The following is a 6,622-nucleotide window of genomic DNA, read 5'->3' on the forward strand; positions in this document are numbered from 1 at the left end:
AAAACAAGTGATGGTCTTTGTGAGTGAGTCATTAAAACATTCAACTGATTCATTCAGCAACACTGTTTCACTTTGGAACAAAACAAATGACGGTCTTTGTTAGTGAGTCACTGAAACATTCATTCAACTGATTTGTAAGCATTTGTAAGTATTTGAATAAGAACTTTCATGATTGTTAAAAAAAATATGTTCTATATAGTATGAATATGTGTATGAATGTAATCTGTAGCACATCTTCCATTTTGTCATTGTCATGCAATTTACAGAATCAGTTGCTTAGCCTCACTGCAATACACAAATCCTCACTGTGACCTCAGGACAGTAAAGCGTCCATTGAATGTGCATCCACTGTTTTATGTGTTTATGAATTTGGACATACTACTGTTTTGACATACTGTTTTTCATCTACTATATAATAGGGAAGTGTGCATATAAGTCATTTAGTCACTGAATCATTCATTCAATCAATCAATCAATCGATTTGTTTAAAACCACTGTTTCAGGAACTCCACTACTGTCTGTTCTGGCAGATTCACACATACTATGCTCTCAATGTGAATGCCATAACCTGTTAATATAAAGAAACAAATAAAACACACATGTAAATATTGTGTTTAAAATAACTTACTAAATATCAGCAACATATATAGAATTCATTTAATTTCCACTGAGGATTCATCATTCGGCCATGACACAGTGTAACCACCACAAAAAAAAAAAAAAAAAAAAAAAAAAAATGAATGCATAGTGCAGAGACTCTTCCACATTAAAATACAAAGTCAATCAAGCTCTTAAACAATACAGCTGCTGTAACAGGGACTAGGCAGATAAATATTTAACTTTCATTGACATTTAGAGGCTTAAGACAGGCGTGACGGGACAAGTTGTGACATGGTCTCTGTTGTGAATGGGAGACAGCTAGCAGGGCTCCATCAATAGCAAAACCACCGCTGTTAACCACAATCAGCCATTCAAGTTTATATTTTTGTGTGTAAAGAGAAAAAGTTGGCAACGACTATGTGAAGAGCTCCAGTTACCCACCCTACAATGAGAGTTTATGACCTATTTTTTCCTCTTCCTTTTTCTTCTCATTGAGCGCCTTTATGTTAGTGAATAAAAGGGCATTACTTCATTCTTGTCCTAGGTGGACATGTGAGTGACACACAGCCCTCAGCGACTACCAGTTGATGGCCTTAAAAAGTGATGGGCAGTCTGCAGGTTGTCCAGGTTGGGGTTACATGTGTAACAGTGGTGTGTGGTAGTGTTTTGAAAAGAGGAGGCCTTAAAGTCCTTAAAGTTTAAAATCAAATGTAAATTCATGTCCCAGTCACATTTTCTTGGTTAAACATTACTTACTATTTTATATTTTTACATATGCAATGTAATCAATATTCTATTTATTAAAGCCAATTATGAATCTCATCAAGTTAGTGTTTTTAAGCATTTTACATTTTTTCTAAAATAATAACTCAAGGCAGTAATAAACAAACAAACAGTATATATTTTATTTGTGAACTTTTGTTCAGCTATTCTTTTTAATAGTTAACTATTAACTATTTTTGAATTTTTTGGATCATCAGTCATCAAAGCTTGGCAAATTTTGGTCACAGACACAGAGATTTACATTAAATTTCACCAAGCTGATTACTCAGTGAAAACTCCCACAGATCATGTTTTCATGCCATTTTGTCTTATTTTGACATAATAAAGTATATCTAAGTGTGTGACTTGTTTACTTACTTTTTTACTTAGTCTTCCTATTAACTAATTTAAACTGATTCGCGAATGCATAATGTGCATAAACACAAGAGCCGCGATTTATCAATATATTAACCAATCAAAGCCGAACATAAGCAGGCATATCCAATCATATCACACTTAGGGAATTGCCTCCTCTCATGTGACTTTCCCCTATTCATTCTCAATTACCCCCCAAAAACCCACTGCATTCTCTTAAAAGTCAATGGGCTCAGGGGAGGCGAGAGAGACATGAACTCCTGCTGTAACTTTACCTGCTGGTGTTGCTCTCAGACAGTGTTTCTTTAGAAAAACAAGCTATTTATACACTTTTTAAAGTTATATTTAGGGGTTCAAGTGCATAGCGCTGAAATCCTATTGTAATTGTTAGAATGGTCACGGATCATCAATGTCCACGTAAAACTGGTCGTGCAGACCAACCCATAAGTCGTAGAGACTTGAAACTTGGAGAGATGGTAGTACTCACACTGCCGACAACATGACCAAGTCTTTCCCCAATCGGCCTGACGGGTGCGTTACAGCGATCAAACGTATGAAATCCTTCATATCTCCTAAACCGTCAGTCACAGACTCAAGTGTCTAATGTTGTTGGAATCCTTGGCATTGTTTCGCATTTTTTGAGAAACCTACTTTTGCGAACTAGTCCTAGGTTTTTTACACGTTCAGAACCAAACCAGTGCAGAATGATTCTCTGAAGAAAGTTAATATAATTATTGAAATATCAATAATTACAAAAAAAGTTTAACTTTTGAATCAGTCACAAAGGGGCACCAAAAACATTGTCCTGTCCAACCTGTCCATATGTATTCAAAATCCTATAAAGCCTAAAGGAAAACTCAAAACTTCACAAAACGAGCTGAGCACATGCGACAGGTGTTCTAAACAAGCATGTAAAGTTTTAAGGGGATCGGACCATAGCTGGCGCTACAACAGTCATAACCGTAAAAACATAATATAAGATAAATTATCTGGATTTGCCGAAAATTTTTTTAAATCATTGATGTAGGTGGTTACAAGCTTGCTTAATAATGCCTTTTTTGTGTGTGTTTAAATGCCTTAAAGCGCTTAAACCCCTGTAATTGCTCCTTGCAGCTATATTTTGTTTTATTTTTGTACTATGAATTTTTATCTCATCAAATATTTTGAGACACTGCCTCCCTTGCCTCCTCGGAGGAAACGGCTCTAATGTACAAGTTACAAACTAAATGCAAATACACTCAATTCGAAATTCACTAGGTCACTAGGCTGTTTTGTTTGAATGAAAATCAGTGGAGCAGTATGCTCAAGCACGGATGCCAGGTTTTGGGTCCCTGTTTTATAGCAACTCCAACATTTTTTTTTTCATAACAATTATTAATGAACATGAACATAAACATTACTGATTAGATAACTGTAATTGCTTTTAGTCTTAATATTGATCTAAAAAAAAGCAGTAAAGCAGAGTGACTACGTGACTGTTCACATGCAAGTTACTGATGGAGCGGTACTGGTGTAATGCAAAAGAGACCAAGTTGGAAAAAATGTTTGCCTTAGGCAAAATCACGTAGCTCAGCTGCAACACTGCTCAAATATTCCCTTCTCTATCATTTCTTTTTATGCCTCTGACATCCTAATTTTGCATTTGCCATCTCTTGCCAGCTACCTGATAGGGTGTTATGAGTGCGAAGTGTAGGTTTAGACATCTTAATGGGGAGCCCATTAACTAGAGCACACTTTTCAGTCTAGAAAAGGACAGTCTTAATTTTAGCCTACTTGCACAAAATGGCCATTTAAATCATGCATAGTTGAAAGTTGAAGTTTCTGCTGATCCCTTCCTGCAATCTTGCCTTGTTATGGCTCTCAGCTCTGTGGAAACAGCTCATCACTTAATAAATTGCCTGATTGCCTGGCTACTAATCTTTAACTCGTTTCCCATGATATATTAATTCTGACATAAGCTATATTTGGAGTCATCAATGAAAAACTGTTGTTTTAAGAGATGTCAAGAAAATTCTGTACCAGATTAATTTAAAACACTACACATTCTTAAATTTTCACTGGTTTTGGTCAGTGGTTGCGGACTATCATAAACCTATCCGAACTTCTCGTCGCTCACGTGGCCTGGCAAAGAGTGCAGACACAGTTGTGCCACATCAGCACAGACCCAATGGGCAGAGACAGATCTGATAGAGCACACAGGATGTAGTGAGGCTACATTTTTGAATAATAGGAGGGTAGAGCAAATCCAATCGCTCACTGTCAACAGCTCAGCTCCACAGTGCCCTCTGGACCACATCATGATCTGCTGCTATATTTACGAAGCCATAAATTACCATCCAGCCATCCTCTTCGTTTTTTGTTTTATTTCTTCAGATCTTTGGTTGAAATAAAAACGTGCCTCAGAACAAAATATACGCACCCACAGCAGACAGTCATGCAGATGCCAATGAGAAAACAGGGTGAAATAAACAAGCAAGTGACCCCGAGAGTAAATCACGTGCCGGTTCTCACGAGCCACGTAATGGCTTTTATTACAGAGGTCTTAACCCAGTCATCATAGCGGCATTTCACGGTCCTGCACAGCGGTGAGGGAGAGCAGGGAAAATTAACAGCACCCCATCAAAGCCCAGCACTCCTAGAGAACTATAGGTTTATGGGCTGTAAAGCTTAATAAAGCAAAGAAAACGCGCACACTTCGGAGACAGCAGACAGGATAATTTACTTCCCACACGTCTGTTTAAACACAAACACACACCAAAGGTTCATGTGGAGAACGTCTTCTCATTGTAATGGCTAGTAGCATGAGCTCACTTTCGCCCATGTGTTTGATTGTGTAAATACATCTGACGTATAGCTTTTTCCCCTCGAGAACATTTCGTCTATCAGCATGTGTTGGGCGCGGGGTCAGATCAAATGCACCGGCTTTCTCTCAGAAATCACCACGGAAGCTCTGATGAACATGAGGTCCGTGGAGAATATTTGCCAGGGATTACTCAAATGAATTTGGATTTATGCCTTAAGGAGGATAAGCGGGGCTTTGTGTTTGTGGGAGCTGCCTGTCACTCATTAGTGCTGTGGGTCTATAGACAGAGCAATGCTTGAGCTCTCTGTATCAAATACAGAAGCTTCACCTCCCAGATAGACATGATTAATATGACCACACCCAAATCGGCTTATACAGTACATGCTCATGTGTGTTTGTGCAATAACCACTGCGGTCTATGTACCACAGATGCAAACTATCATAATCGCAACAATATAGTTGAGAAATATGTGAATAACAGGATATAAATCGTAAGAAGGTTTATTATTTACGTTTACGCATTTGACAGATGCTTTTTATATCTAAAGCGGCTTGCAGTGCATTTGAGCTATACATTTTTTCATCATGTGACACTGAAGGCTGGAGTAATGGTCGCTGAAAATTATCTTTGCCATCAAGAGAATAAATTACACTTTAAAACATATTAAAACAGAGATTTGAAAGTGTACTAATATTTTGCAGTATTACAGCTTTTCCAACTATTGAGGTTTTTGAAAATTATAAAGGTAGTATGAAAATCATGCTTTTTTAAAAAAATACATTTACATACTGGATTAAATGTACAAATGCCACTAGACAGCAATAAAACTAGACTGTACTGAAAAATTAATGTTATTCAGTATATTTAAGAGCACTACCTTTGTCAGCCATTAAAGGTCCACTGAAGTGCTTTAAAACATGCAGCGCTATTCTATGTTTTGAAATAATTTCAACTGAAACAGGAAGACAGGGTGGGACATATCAAGCAGTCCTGTCCCCTTTATTTTTAAATAGCCAAAAGTGTTTCGTTTATATCACAGCTTGGGCCAGAGCTGTTCAGCTCAGTACAGCTGCATTTGACAGCATATGACAGCCACAATCTCATCCGTATCAATATAAATATTGCATTTTGTGTAGAATTCAAATGGGTCTGATGCATTTTGTGGTCTGTGCCAATTCACATATAGGATCCGCTCCGTGCTATCGTGTCTCTGGCCCGGAGCGCTGCGGGACTTAATTCACCCCAATGGAAAGCATATTTACACTGTCTGAATCATTCCCTGTCCCCTGTATAGGGCACTACGTGCCATTCACCATACAGAAAATACAAATTCCGGGGGGTTTATAAAGCCCTCCTATAGTGAATCGATTATGCGTTTTTGTAAGAAAAATATCCATATTTAAAACGTAAGAATTACTTTAATCTAGCTTGCGCTAACAGTTGTACACAGAACTTCTTCGACAAGGGGCGTGGGAGTACTGAAACACAGTCTAAGCTGTTCTCCAATCGCAACACAGTGGGAGAGCTAACCAATCACAACAAATTTTGTTTTTTTGGAAGGTGGGCCTTCATTAAACCTGGAACTAATCAAGCCATTTGTGCCAAGCTGGGAGAGATGTACTGTAATAATGTAAATTATGTGAAAAATAACCACCAAGCATGAAAGCATGTTCTAGTACACCCCCAAAACAAAAACAAGACTTTGTAAAAGAGCATAATAGGACCCCTTTAAGTGCTCCTGCTTTTTCAAATATGATCTTTCATGTAGTGTGTCACGTAGCTGTATGTGAACATAAACTATCTGCAAAGTTGTGAAGCCGACAGTGCACGATAAGTAAAGTTATTGTCTATCAAAAAAAAAGACTCGGCTCACATTTGCCTGAACGAGTCATCAGGAATTTGAATCTTTTTCTGTTACGGCCATATGTCACGAAGTAACACATTTGCATGATGTCCGCCCACGTTCTATGTCGTGAACAACTTGCCCGCCCACAAACAGTAAAATTTCCATGTGGTATACGTCACATGGAAATTTACACGTACATTATACAGAAGACGCTGTATCCTATGCTAAAAGTAAA

Source organism: Labeo rohita, chromosome 7 (assembly GCF_022985175.1).
Source record: "Labeo rohita strain BAU-BD-2019 chromosome 7, IGBB_LRoh.1.0, whole genome shotgun sequence".
NCBI lineage: Eukaryota > Metazoa > Chordata > Actinopteri > Cypriniformes > Cyprinidae > Labeo > Labeo rohita.